The sequence below is a fragment of the Etheostoma cragini genome, chromosome 10, assembly GCF_013103735.1.
Source record: "Etheostoma cragini isolate CJK2018 chromosome 10, CSU_Ecrag_1.0, whole genome shotgun sequence".
In the NCBI taxonomy this organism is placed as follows: domain Eukaryota; kingdom Metazoa; phylum Chordata; class Actinopteri; order Perciformes; family Percidae; genus Etheostoma; species Etheostoma cragini.
In genome coordinates this window covers 27,740,629-27,755,661 of record NC_048416.1, presented here as the reverse complement: position 1 = coordinate 27,755,661, position 15,033 = coordinate 27,740,629, and the positions used below count along the sequence as shown (strand labels likewise).

Genomic DNA, 15,033 nt, shown 5'->3' with positions numbered 1-15,033 from the left:
TTGCTCAAAGAAAAGAAAAAATTGAAAGTACGCCAGCAAACACTAATCAACGGACTCATGCCACAGTATGATTCAGTGGAACTTTTTGGCATTAATAAACGTGCGTTACATTTCAGCCGTTGCCAAATGAGTTGCTAGAAAGCTCATTTAGACTATCAGCTCCACTCAACTCTCTCTGGGTTTCTCAGTGTGGATGTGTTCAGAAGATCGTGGGGTCAGGTGACTTACCCACGCAGAAGCCCGAGTGAAGATAATTACCTCTTCTGGAGAGCCATCATGTTTATTTAATGCTCCATGTCCTCCTTGGCTACTAGTAACTGCGTTTGGGGGACGCAATCAAGATCACATATATGGACACGCCGACAGTTTTGTTGTTGTTACTTTGAATTCCTAATGGGTGCGACAGAAACTATGCACCATAGCTTTAATTATGAGGACTATAATATGAAAACAGGAGGATGTTTTCCATACCATTGACTTTATAGACAGCCGACTGTATTACTCCTTTCAAACTTGACAAAGGCAACGTTCACCCGAGACTATCTTTCCTCTCTTAACTTTCACAATTATAGTGTTTCCCACAGTCGGCAATAAATGAGGTCCATTTGCGTTGAGCAATACTAAAAGTGAATGCTCAAATGCAAATGAGCTGGTTATGCACCAGAGTCTCTCGAAGCAATTAAAGAAATCAATACACGGTTAACCTACAAAGTGCTTGCTCTGTATAATCTATTTTTAGCATAAAACAGTTTTTAAAAGTGTGAAAAGGCTGCCTCCCTTCATCTTCCTTAGCCCTTTTCCTCACAGTAATATCTGTTATTCATCAATTTAGTCAAGTCAATTAATGTATAGAGCACATGTAAAACCACCCTAGGCTGAACAAAGTGCTGTACAAAGTGATATTATGTTATAAAAACAAAGAAATGTAATATATCATGCAGGTTTAACAAAGAACAGAGCATCACTAGTATAGACGTGAGTAGTTTTATTTTGAGTGCACAAGGTTATGAATGACCTGCGGGAGAAAAGGGTCAGCCCCACTGTGCTGATGTAGACTGATGATGACATTAACCAAAACCTCTTTATCTTTAGTTGTTTCACTTTTTTGTTGCTGCATCCCCTTCATGCACTAAAGTTTTCCTCTCTGTCCTGAAACCCACTGATGAAACCATCAACACGAAAAGCGTCTGCATCTGTTTGTTTTGTGTGTTTCATGGGCCGTTGTTTCCTCGGCGACAGCAGATGGCTGTAAAAAAACAAAAAAACAACAACAACAACAACAACATCAGAGAGACAAAACTGTTGGAAGTTTAAACACCCAACTGCTGCCGGTTTTGGGAGCCAAATGATGGTGTTGCCATGGTAACAAACACTCCGGCGCAAAATAGACCTAGGGGTTAATAACATGTGTACCGAGTGGATCGATCTCTGGGATCTGTTTTCATGCTAATACAAAGTGTCTCTAGCTTGAAACCGGTGGTTAGCTGCTAACGCTAGCTTTCAGGGCTTAGAGGAAATCGCTATCTTATACCACTGACAAGGCTCAGGCATGAACAGTCGAACGACGAACGCAGTGCAACCAGTAACCAGTAACATGGCTCAAACAGTTCGTGGTTTGACTGGTCATGCCTGTTTTCCAAGATGGCGCCTGCATGTAAAGATGAACGCTACTGTCTTTATAATCTATCTTTTCAATAAACTGCCTGTCCACATACAAAGTTCTTAATGCCCCGGTTCACATGTAGGGTCCCTCCTTACGTTATTGTTGAAGTGCGGTTCTATTTTTAACCTGTTAGTTGTATAAGATAGCGATTTACCCTATAACCTGAAAGCTAGCGTTAGCAGCTAACCACCGGTTTGCGGCAGCTTGGTTCAAGCTAAAGACACATTTAGTTAGCATGAATATAGATCCCAGAGAACGATTGACTCAGTATGTCTCATATGACACATATGTTATTAACCCCTAGATTCATTTTGCGCCAGGATTGTCCTTTAATCAGCATTTTTACTTAAGCACCAAATGAGTACCATTTCTGTGATAGAGACAGTTTCAAACAGTGTGTAGCTGCCAGACAAACGTAATGCCCTCGTATTGGCTACAAGGTCAGTGGATTCACCAGAGGAGAAAAACAAAAGGAGGCTCAGTTTCAAACACTATCTCATGTAAATGGGTGTCTTTAAATTGCAGACAGAGTTGGGAGAAACAATGTTATTAGGTTATTTTGAATTGACTTCAGATCACTTTGGGGTTTGCTGGAGTGGTTCAGCTGAGCAGCTTGAACTTTATGTAACTGTTAGACAGACAGGACGTAATGGGACATTCAATTACCGTTGGTCACCTGGTGGTGCATTTAATGTCATTGTAAAATACCCTTTTGGTATCAAGTGGTTCTTCTTTTTTCGTTTAACTGCATAGATAGATAGATAGATAGATAGATAGATAGATAGATGGGTATTGATACTAAAAATGGAAAATTACAGTCTTACGGCAGCAAAATAGACACACAGCACACATACAGAATACGCATGAAAGAATAAATAGGATAGAATACAAGAACAAATATTTAAAATATATACTGGTAAAATAAGTTTTGTTATAAGTACCTTTAAAATAAATCCTTTTAATTTGACCATAGGGCCTTAGCAATATAAAGTATTGATTCAGGCACACTATCTTGCACCTACACAATTTCAAAAGTATTGTTTTAGGACCCGTATCAAAAGAAGAAAATTAACCAAACAATACCCAACCCTACTCTGGTCCTCCACAGGGCGACTAGACAACAATCCTATAACGCAAATGAGGAAATCTGAGAATTATTTGAGATGTTTTATATCACATTTTTTGTTTTATTTTTAATGTGGTGATTTGGGTCTTAAACTACATTCACAATGTTCTTTAATAAGATCTTGAAAAGTCTTAAATTTGACTTGATGAAACCTGCAGAAACCCTAGGTCCAAACACATAAGAGTTGAGATGAAGACAAACAGTGGAAGGGAAGATGTTACCACTGTTGCCAGCAGTGTCAGATGAAAGTAGAACATGGGGAGAAATAAAAATGCTGACTGCAAAAATGGAATCTGCGAGGCCTCTTTCAGCAGAGATACTTAGAGGGAATGAATTGTAATCCCTACGAGTTGTTATGTGTTATCATTTTTCTCCTATGCTCCCTCCTTTCTACCCTTGATGTTGTCAGTCCTCTCTTCCTCGCTTTATGTCCTCTCAAAAGCGAATCCAGCTCCATTAAAGAGAGCAATAACAGAATTTTACAACGCAGCAGATGTCACTGTGTTCCTGGGATGTGTCCTCATTTGGCAGCTCAGAGCACACAGCAACTATGCGGCGTCATTCTGTCCATCATTCCCTGTGTGGGAGACAAACGAGGACGCACATTTCAGAGATCCAATTGAGCCAAAACAAGAATGTGATGCTTCCTTTTACAGAAATCCTGCTGACATGGTAAGATGTTGTGCACTGTGAACATGAGAGGTATGAGGTGAAGAAAAGCAATGCATGGTGGAGAAGAGTAACACACTGTATACAGTAAGCATGAAAGACAGATTAGCAGCATGCACAATGTGCATTCAACACAGTTATTGGCTTAAACTACCTGTGGTTTTGGGTCTTCTATGATAATCTTTACAAGCTGGTATCTTAATGCAGCTTCTCCCAATGCATTAGACAGTTGACAGCATGATTTCATATCATATGAATCCCCACTGCTGCTGAGGTAGCGACACATTTCATAAACCCCCTTTTGTTTGTTTAAGCAGTTTATTCATCTCATATTTACATTTAGCTCTAGTGTACATGAAAAGTGGCCTCTAGTGGCCGTAATGATTATAACAGGAGCAATTAGGGGGGTGGGTGGGACACTCAATAACTTAACACAATAATAATAACATACAGCTTGCACCCAGGAGACGGGCATTTGAGTCCTGTTTGAAAACAGAAAGTAAACAGGGAGTTTTTTTACTTTACGAAAGAAACGGAGCTGCGTCATGTTCTGCGTCACCTGGGTAACCAGAAGTGAAGAGACGTCTTATAACCCAGGGGCGCTAGTGTAGAGCAAAGTTTTTTTAAGCCAAGGACCACTTAACTAAAAGAGAGACGGAGCAGGAACCCCCTACTACGGATATTGTACAAAATGAAGTTGCATATTAAACTTTAAGCCTTTTTGCCCACTTGTTATGCATAGAATACTAAGCAATTAAAACAATTGTTTGTTTATTATGTTGGATTCATGTTAGGAAAAAAACCTTGTAAAATGTACCAGAGTTTGGAGGCCCCCCTGCATTGACTTTGAGGACCCCCTGTTGAAGATCCCTGTATTAGAGGGCAGGATGAAGCAACCTATATTGTTGTTAAGTTTGGAGGACTTGTTGCAACAACACATTCTCACTCGCATCACGTAAAAAGATCAGTGCATTCGGCTTATGTCATGTATACATGCTTGGTTGGGACTCTTGGCGTCACTTTTTGATGCTGTGGGTCAGGATGTACACTTTCACTGACATGAAGCATAAGAACGGGACAGCTAAGTTTAGGAAAAGATTGTGGGTATGGGTTCGAAATTGTACGTTTCGGTGACACGATGGACAGGCTCCGGACACCAACTCCAGTCTCTTGGGTAAAAGTCTTGTGTTGTTTGACCCATCCCTCGCCCCATCAACCCCCTTATGCAGATTTCCAGCTTTTCATAATACCCGCTAACGTAGTCTCTCTACACACTGTTATCTCACAGCGCCGCGGTCTAGCTGCTGTGTTCCATACAGACGCTGAAGGGGGATTTTTGTGTCAGTGTACGACTCAGTGACTCTGACCAAGCAACATCAAGTTCCTGTTGTACACTGTTAATTAGGTTTCATTTTTTTATACTCTCTCATGTTGTAATTCATATAAAAATTAATAAAATATAATCATCTTCAGCACCATGGACAGCTGATGCTAAGAAGCTCTTCATAGTCAAATAATTAACCCAGGCCACAAAAGGGACTTTGCTTGGGGATTATCCTGGTTTTGATTAATTACTTAAGAAGAGTAAACATGTCCTGTGCTTCAAGTCACTGTTGGCTTATTCAATATTTATCCAAGATCTCAAACGTTTCCTTACCTTTACCAATTGCTTACAAAAGTCCTGTAATCTTTTAGTTGCTTCAAGCTAATTGCGTATCGCAAAAGTGATTATAACACATGAAATACAACGGGACCCGCCAGATAAGTGAATCATCTGTAGCTCTGGCATAATTCTGCTGACAAAAATCCAATTGCTGTTATAAATAAGTATTATATAAACCTTGTAGGAGACATGGTGGCTGTAAACCACCAGCGGACCAAAAGCCTGCAGGATAACAGCCCTGGAGCACAGAATCCGACAAAGTTCCAAAAGTTGTAAATATCCAATATAATGTACTTAATGTGCCAAAATTCATTTTGCAACTTTTGGAATTTGGAGTTTTTTGTATTGAAGTGGTAAGTCAAAGGCAACTGGACTTTATATTCGTCTTTTTCTTTTTTGGGCATTTTAGGTCTTCTAATGACAGGGCAGCTGAACAAGTTAAGGGCGTACGGGGGGGGGGGGGTAGTGAACCTCCACACGGGCGCCCCCTCTACCAACTGAGGCATCAGAGCGCCCTGGACTATATATTCTTAACCCTCCTGTTGTCCTCAGGTCAAATTTGACCCCTTTAAAAAAATGTCCGTATCTGAAATATGGGTTTCTTTTTAACCAAATTACCACAAAAAATGGTTTGGATTCCATGCAATGCTCTTTGGAAACAAAATGAATCACTTTCATTCCTTTGATCTTAACTATTAGTCAAAATAATTCATAATATCTGCTTTATTTCATAATTTTTTAACTCAAATATCTGGTATAATTCTTTATAAATGAGGGTTATTGACCATGAATTCCATAAAGTGGTGTAAAACTAGTATTAGTAAGGTGGTGGTAGTTGAAACTTAAAAACAAAATCTGAAAAAGGGACAAAAATGCTTAATGTTTGTCAGTTTTTGAACCAGGAGGACAACAGAAGGATTAAAAAATCTTTAAGAAATGGGTCTTTTACATTCAATTTTTTTTAAAACACTAAAAGTGTGAAAAACGTACTTTCCTTTCAGAAAAGCAGGGTCACATTACAAGCAGTTTCATATATTCAAACCAAAGCTCAGACCCTCTCAGCTTCAAACAGGTCCGCCTCATGTGGTTTGTAGTGTCTCGTCTTGGTTTTGACTTTATGCTTGACTGGTTCCTCCAACCTCAACATCTCATGAATATGCCATAGAGGTTGCAAAGGGACTATAGCTACACATCCAACATGCATAACGAACTACGAGGGCAAGGGTTTCCGGCTTGGGGGATCAGTCATGTTTACTAAAACATTTAAACATATCTTCTTTCATACAGCATGCTTACTTCAATGAGCATTTCTAACATCATTTCCATAAATTAGATGAATGTTTCTGTCCATCTTTCAGGTTCCTTTCTCTCCCGGGTTTTACTGCACACAAAGAACCTACCTCATCTTGACATGTCTCTTGGGGTTGTCGAGGCCAACTGGATGTCGTGGTACTTGGATGCAAACAGCTGCTTGTGCAACGTCCAATTTTCCAGCAGACAAATCCCAGTCAGAGTGGAGGCTAACTGGGTACACACTGGGCACAACTGAAATCTGTACAATTCACTGTACAAGTGTATCGTTAAGAAAGAGAGAGAACCAATATTCTCAGTAAATTTACAGCCTTCTTTCTTCTGAATCAGTTTGTCTGATCCATTCATAAAATCCAAGGATCAGTCTTTGTCTGTGTCATGTGAAACTAGAAGACCGAAGGAATCCATTGGTACCAGATACCCTTCCAAAGTTAGGCTATGTTTTGGGGACTGAAAAACTGGCACGGCCGTTTTCAAAGTGGTCCCTCTGTTCGCCTCAAGATATCTGAAATGCTACTCAAAACTCACCAGCTGTAGAGTCTGTAGAGCTGCACTTTCTTGTGTGTTCATGTTAAATAAATAATACCAATACTGTAACTGCTTTGGGGTCAGTTCTAAGTGTAAACATTGATACTTTAATGAATGAAGCAGGTTAGAGGGAACCTTGTAGCCTGATATTGTAGAACCTTTTCATATCCAAGCCCCTCCCCCCAATAATCAAAACTGGCCAGTGCAACGCACCCCAAAACCTATTATAGATGGATAGCTTTATTATTATTATTAGACTCAAGGTCCATTTAGAAAAACATTTGCACCATAAATTGTTTTGCCCTTGATTGTAACTGAAATGTCGCTAACCTGATTCATATTGAATTCTGGATAAAATCTATTTGGACCCAACATAGGGAAAAAAGCAAAGCTTTTGTCACTACAAATCAGGGCCTGGGTCCGATAAACCATCAGGGCAACCGGTCAATTACCCCGGGGCACCGGACCTCTAAGTGGCCCTGGGCTCCACTTTATAAACACAGTCCTCAATTTCCTAATAAAATGCAGATATTTGCAACCCGATCAATCAAAACATTAGATTACATGACGTCAAATACAGTGTTTGTAGCTTCCGGCGCTACAAGCGATGGCGAGCTGTCACAGACCGTGGTAAAGTGGTTTTTATATTGGAAGGTCAAACTGCACAATAGAGGGTTTTCATCGACGTCACGTTCTGGGCAGTAGCCCGGATGCACGGCCATATTGGAGGCACACAACTGGAGGTAAACAACTAAACGTAGTACAGTGGAGTATTGTGCACCTTGGATACTTTCAGTGAATGAAGCGTCTAAGACAAAGGCACATAGGGAAGGACTTGGACCTCAAGAAAAGGCACGACCTTTTAAGAAATGACGGTTTATTGGCGGTGCAGGTCCCTGCGAGTTGCCTCCCTTTTCTTATATCCTTGACAACCCGGTGACTCTTCCTTCAGTTGCACATCCTGTTATCATCAACTGCCATATAACTTGCAACTGCCATATAACTTGCAAATGCCACACTTTTCCCCCATTATTCAATAATACAGCAATCCTGATTGGTGGGAGGCTGATAACAGCTCCACAGTGGGAACAAAGGGGAGTTCATTATCTAAAAGACATTTTTGGTGAGTTTGGCCTGTTACTTTTTTTTGACTTACAAAATGCAGTTGGTCTGCGACGTTCCTCTTTTTTCGTTGGCCTGCTGTTAAGATCAGCACTCAAGGCAGACTGTGTCCCTTGGCAGAGGGCTTTGCACATCCATCCTATCTGGAAGTTATTTACTGTGCAGCCTACAAACTGTGCTATGGTCTCCAGGCGTTATCAGTTCTCAGTGATATCTAGCTGCTCTGCCCTTCCCATTGAGAGGATCTCGGCACATGATTGCCCAGACCTCGCTCTCGACTGGCATGATGTATGGTCTAACATTCCAGAAGTATCTCGCAATCCAGACCATCAGCAGATTTACTACTATTTCACTCAAAGGCCATGTCTCACCCCTGTAAAAATGCATAATACAACAATAATTAAAAGCCCCTTATGCACTTTCTGCCAAATGAAAGCACAAGGTACATTTCTTCACATGTTCTGGGAGTAGTCTTCTGTTGGGAAGTTGTGGAACAATATTGCATCCAAAATTAATTGATCAATGTTACTGAGCCTGTTAAAGTTTTTATTCTGAATGACCTGCCAGCCTACCAGCTCTCTAAAGCTCAAACACGTGCTGTGTTTGCTGGACTCACAGCTGCTGAGTTGGAACCCACCTCGTGACTTATCCGTTTGTTCGTGGATCCTTTCTGTCTTGGATGTCACGTACGTGGACCTTTAAACAGCTCGTGTGGGTGGTGCCTCGGGGCAGACTTTGGAGACTTGGCACAGCATTGCAGAGTCTTTGAAGACAATGCTGTAGCCTTTTCTTTTGTTTTTGTGTGTGATTTGTCCCTTGTCTTGTGTCTGTCTGTGTGTGTGTCTGTTTGTGTGTGTCTGTTTCTGGGTTTTTTAGTATTGTCTCCCTCCCTCCCGTTTTTCCTCTGTGATTTTGTGGCCCTGGGACGCGTTCCCTATGTCCCTGTGTATTGTTTGGAACCGTTCGTAAATGTTATGTTTACATTTGTTTCTGAATATAAAAATAAAAATGGGATCACAAAACAAGGGAATTTGATTGGCTACATCTTGAAACATTTAATAAAACACTCTAGCCACTAAGTTCTATGAAAGATTCATTGCAAAAAGTTGTGTTAAACATTTGTGCATCTGTTCTGTCTCTTGAACGCTCTTCATGCTGAGGCTATTAAATACATCCGTCTCCACCGAGCCATGCAGAAGTCTGATCTGTAATTATGGAAGTAGAGGTTATATGTTCTTGATGATAGCGGCTTGAGTCTTGTTGCCCAGGGCTCATCTGATTGGTAATCCGGCCCTGATCACGGCTGTTTTTCACCGACGACTTCTTCCATCTGTATACAATGCATGTGGTGCGTGCTACAGACGTCAAATGAGTGTCATGTACAGTACGTCACATTTCACAATTACTAGTGCTCATGATAACTTAAAAGCTACACATTTCCTTGAATATATTCACAAAATACACCCCCCACACACAGAGTAAACACAAATTCATGTCCTCTTCACAGTCTGTAATTTACGATTTTTACAAAAGTTGCTTAACCCTCATGTTGTCCTTGGGTCAAATTGACCCGTTTTCAGTTCTTTTTTTCTTTTTTTTTGTCACAACAAATGGGCCGTCGAAATAAGTGCTGAAAATGTCAACATTAAAAATATAAAAAAACTTTGGAAAAAACACAAAATATCACAAAAAAAAGCACACACAACACTAAAAAAGTGACAAAAATGTTGGAAAAAGCGATAATAATGTTGGAAAAAACGTGACCAAAACTAGGGAGTTTTTAAGGGTTAAAACTTGCACAACAATGCAACAAACTGCTGTGCTGTAAATCCGAAACAACAAGCTGAAAAGGGCTAAGAGGCCCAGATGATTCGGCTAAACGCACATTACATTTCAGCATGTGATAAATTGTTTGAGCCATTAAAAGCATCCGCAAAGTGAAACTTTGTGTGTTAATGACCAACGTAACCTTCATTTGGAAGACAGCAGAATAATTTGAGTTGGACTTGGGTGTCATTGTGAATCATTCTGGAACAACCAGTGAGATGCCCTCAATGCAAATGTGACGTAAACATAAGTAGTTTTATTTTCCTCCAGATGCAAATCCCTCACATGAACAGACCCACGAGGCTATATTTGATGTGTGTCAAGGTAATCTCTACTCCTGCAGCCCGTGACTGACATGCAATGAGTTATCACGATGTTGTGATTGACATGGAAAATGCTCCGTGCAGTATGTTTCATGAGACCCACTACACATTGCTCAAGGGGACCTCAACAGCAACATTCAATGAGCGTCCAGGTCATCCGTCATGTGTCGTCAGCATCATCAAGTGGATGGCTCTACATCGGAGATCACGCAGCGCCACATCTGTCTTTACCTTTGAAATAAATACTCTGCACCAGAGCTTTCACTGTTTTTAGGTCAAGAGAAAACATGGTTGGGTTTTTTTTGTGTCTTTTCCCTGCAAGGAACCACAGAGTGCATTTCTCTGTAAGCATGTCTCATCCCACTCTGAGCAACATATGGTTATTAGTCAAAACCCTCCTCTGCTTAAGCTGAGTAGACAGCGAGCATTACGTAACAGGTTTACTCACTGCGACCATGTGTGTGCATGTGTTTTATTACATTTTAAATGTAAAAACTCTGTACAAACAAAGGGGCCTTGTTCATATTTAAAAAGGAGACATATTAGACGCTGGTAAAGTGTCCTAACTTTTGCCCCTGACAGCTGTACTTAACAAGCCGAGTTGATTTAATAAGTTGTGCTAACAAATGGCTCGGTCATCCTCCGCTGGCAGCTCTCCTCTGAAGAACAGCTCAGGGTTGGACTGCAAGAGAACAGCTGTTAGAAACCATGTTCTCATCTAACTGGACATCAAAACAACATCCTTCGGACCATGTGGGATGTGTGTGTGTGTGTGTGTGTGTGTGTGCGTGCGTGTGTGTGTGTGTGTGTTGTTGCTTCAATCTGTAGATTCAGTGACTGATTTTCAAAATAAGCAGCCATAGGTAACATCCCAAATCGAATACTCTGTACTACACACTTAATATGTATATTATCATTTAACATGCTATTGTGTAAATAAACAGTCCTGTGTATCTTTTTGGACGCACTATGCTGTAATATGTAACAATTTCTAACTGTAATTGCAGTTTTGGAATTTGTCAGTCTTGAGGGCCTCCTTGCTGTTGAAGACACGTAACCATGGTAACCCCTCTCGACCTCCGCTTTTTTAATGCTTAAAATGACTAACAGAGGTGAATCTCCTGGGTGTCCTGTGTTTGTCCCTAGAGCCTTAACATTAAACGTTAATAACGGGTGTTATATGCTGCTTGCACAGTCGGCCAATACAACCGTTTTCTGGATTTAAAGTACTGTTCATGTCGTTCTGATTCTTTTATCATTAAGAAGATGTCCTATTTGTGTCAGTACCGTTTCCACATATTGAATTTGTGTGTGTGTGTGTGTGTGTGTGTGTGTGTGTGTGTGTGTGTGTGTGTGTGTAATTTGTGCAATCTCAGGAAACGCTGCTGTTCCACATTTATTTCATGTCTTTAGTGGAGATTGCTGGTGACTTGGCTATAATGTCTAACATGTTGTGATTAATCAAGATAATCTAGAAAAGAAGTCAAAACAATGACACGATCCCAGCTGTTCAGTGAAAGCAGCAGCTAACAACGGGATGAAGAAGTGGACGACTCGCTGAACTGCTGCACAGAGGCGTCAAGCACTGGAAACCAAATGTTACTGCCAGTAAAATCCAGGCAATTCAGCAAATCTATCTTTAGGCTTGTTACTGTAAACATGGTGTGTGTGTGTGTGTGTGTGTGTGTGTGTGTGTGTTGAGAGTGTGTGACACTGCCCTTTTTTCCACTATCCCCAACCATTCAACAGTTCATCAGATGTCCTCTGAGCAACAACAGCATTTAATTATATTTAAGGTGATGCCTGTGTGTGTGTGTGTGTGTGTGTGTGTGTGTGTGTGTGTGTGTGTGTGTGTGTGTGTGTGTGTGTGTGTGTGTGTGTGGAAAGAGAAAGGTAGAACGGAGAAATTACTGCATGGACAAATTGTGTGTGAGAGGGAGTGAGTGAGTTACGGAGATACAGAAGGAGGGATAGTGGATTCACATGTGTAGAGTGCATTTGCAAAAGTGTGTGTGTGTGTGTTTGTGTGTGTGTGTGTGTGTGTGTGCGTTTGGCATTGCAGCGGAGTGGAATCCATCATCGTCAAGCTTCTATTGATGCGATTGTCAGACTCAGTGAGGACCGATCACAGTGAGATGCACCACAAAGCACTCTCTATAATTAGGCAGACACACACACACACACACACACACACACACACACACACACAAATTTATTGTAAGCCTGAATTTTCAAGAACATGCACATGCATACAAATTCATTCAAACATACACACACAAACAAACACAACGATGACATCATTCTGTTCACAGTGACTCGGAGTACTTTGTCGTTTTAACCAAAATAAACCAACAGCTGGGTCCAGCGTCTCTTTCTGTTTGTTTTATGGCGGTAAATGTTTTTCAGACAAGGAATTTTGTGCCATCACTGACAGCTGTAGATCCGCACAGCTTCTCAATAAACTCCAGTTTGATCGGGGATCAAGAGATCATTTACAGTAAAGGCTTCTTTTATTTAGCCCTCGAAATTCCTCCATTGGAGCTTTATCTGTTGGTACTTGGGGACAAACTGTTATGTCTTTTACCCTTTTTACTTTTACTCTGATTGATCCAAATGAAACATGCAAATACTCTGTTGTCCTTTCTATGGTGACTTAGATAGGTTAGAAGACTTCTTCTAGACGGCGCTGGTCTCCAGTAGCCTCTCAGTCATCTCTGCAAACCTTGTGCCGCATTTGTTTGCTTTACCGATATTAGTTGTTCTTCATGTGCTTGACACTGGACGGCGATTCTGCCGTCTCTGGAGAACATGAGCTCAGGCTAGCAAGACCATCTCTGCGGGCTTCTCTTGAGCCGATCATAAGGATCGGAAAATCAACCCACCAGTCGGTCTAGTCTTGCGTTGCCAGACCTTCCTTCACAGCGCTGCGGAGCATTTCTTTTAACCAATCACAATCGCCATGGGCGGCGCTACGTGCCGGATGGAGCCATGTTGTCTCTGAAAAAGAGCCACTGGAAGGAACTTGTTTTGGTGGAAAGGAGCGTGAATGTGTGTGTGTATCTGATGAGCAGGTGGCACCTTGTACGGCAGCCTTGGCCACAGTGTATGAATGTGTGTGAATGGTGAATGTTCCCTGTAGATGTAAAAGAGCTTTGAGTAGTTGTTAAGACTAGAAAAGCGCTATATAAATACAGCACATTTACATTTAGTGTTGAAAACATCAACAAAAGCGTCAAAAGGGACAAAAATGTAAGAAAAAGTTAAAAACCCACGAGGTCTAAAGCTGTGTGTCAGAAAATAGGAGTTCTAGATTAAGGGTCTTCATCCTGATTTATTTTATACCCCGTCATGAAGTCGGGTCTAACTGGATTAAATACTTAGTTTTTTTGTATTTTGGACCCCTGACTGTGTCAGTTTTAACGCCTTCCTCCACCCGCTCAGCCACACAGCACCGGGGATGTGACTGGACATTTTTAATTAGGTTTTTCTTGATTATAACTGTAAAATTACTTCTCGTTTTCTTTGTCAAATCTGTTTTTTGTCTCTTCTCGTGACAACAACAAGAGTGAAATGGGTTCATCTTAGTTCACATCTGCATGTCCGATCTGCCCGGCCCTGTGGTGTCTTCATCTAGATCACAACATTACGCCACTGATTTCTGGGACTGTGTGTGCAAGACATGTGGAGCTCATGAAAGCAGAAATTATTCTTTTTTCCTCCTCCTCAGCTCCTCACACTCACTCCGTTTCTCTCTCTCTCTCTCTCTCTCTCTCTCATTCACTCATTCTCTGCCTCGCCCGCCCGTCTCCTCGGTATTGTCCTGAGCCCAGCTGTATTCCCGCGGGGCAGAGGGAACAGATGTAGCCGACGTAGAGAAAATGTCCGAGATGAACAAAGAAGGAAACATTGGGCTCTGTGTGAGTCATCAGGATTATAATGCATCCCTCTTTCCCGTCCTCTTCTTTATGCTTCACATGACATTTCGTATGTTTTATTAATTTTATTTCATATGCTATTTGTCAATGGCGGGTGAGGCATTTTCCTCCGGAAAACTCTCCCTAATTCAACTGTAAAGGCTGTGTTTTGTATTTTAATGTTTAATGTAGGAAAGTTAATATTCATTTCACCAAAGGCATTTTAAAAAAAAAGGCAGCACTTCTTAGTGGCTTTACTTTGTAATATATGGAAAAACTGGAGCGCTGTTGAATAATATATAAATACACACGCGTTACAATTCTGCTTGTAAAACAGTAAAATGTTCACCTGCTTGGGCATGTGTGTCTTTCTGTGTGCATAAAGCATGCTAATGTGCACGGATGACTACAGGTTGCTAACGTTGAGGATATGTAGGCCGTGTGTGTGCACAGAATGAGGAGTGAATGACGAGGGCATGTCAGTTGTAAACCCCAGCGTAATGCTGGAGTAGGAAGCTGTTCCCCTTTTTAACCCATGTGGTGGTTTGGTTGGTGTCTAGAGATCTAAACCCTCATGTTGTCTTCTCCTCAAAATTGAAAGTCAACCCTTTAGTTGATGCTTTTTATCCATGTTTGTAACGTTTTCTCATGTGTTCGTCCTTTTTTTCAACACTTTTGATGCTTTTTTCAATGATTGTCACTTTTTTTGAAATTTAACACTATGTAACACTAACTTATTAACTTTAGTTTTACAGTTATTTTTGGGAATTTATGGTCAATAAACCTCATTTACAGGAAATGATACCTAATGTTTGAGTTAGAAAAGCAGAAATTATTAGAATTATTTAGACTAAAATTAAAGGAATGGCTGTTGATGATAATCATAG

The 15,033-nt window shown here is 40.9% G+C and overlaps 1 long non-coding RNA gene across 1 annotated transcript in view; it reads left to right on the top strand.

Annotated features, from left to right (window-relative positions):
- Positions 1 to 7,095, top strand: part of LOC117951817 — a 19,678-nt gene extending 12,583 nt beyond the window's left edge. The window contains exons 2-3 of the long non-coding RNA XR_004658253.1: positions 3,283 to 3,290; positions 6,964 to 7,095. This is a non-coding gene — a long non-coding RNA (uncharacterized LOC117951817). The remainder of the gene's footprint in view (positions 1 to 3,282; positions 3,291 to 6,963) is intronic.
- Positions 7,096 to 15,033: the final 7,938 nt, after the last annotated feature.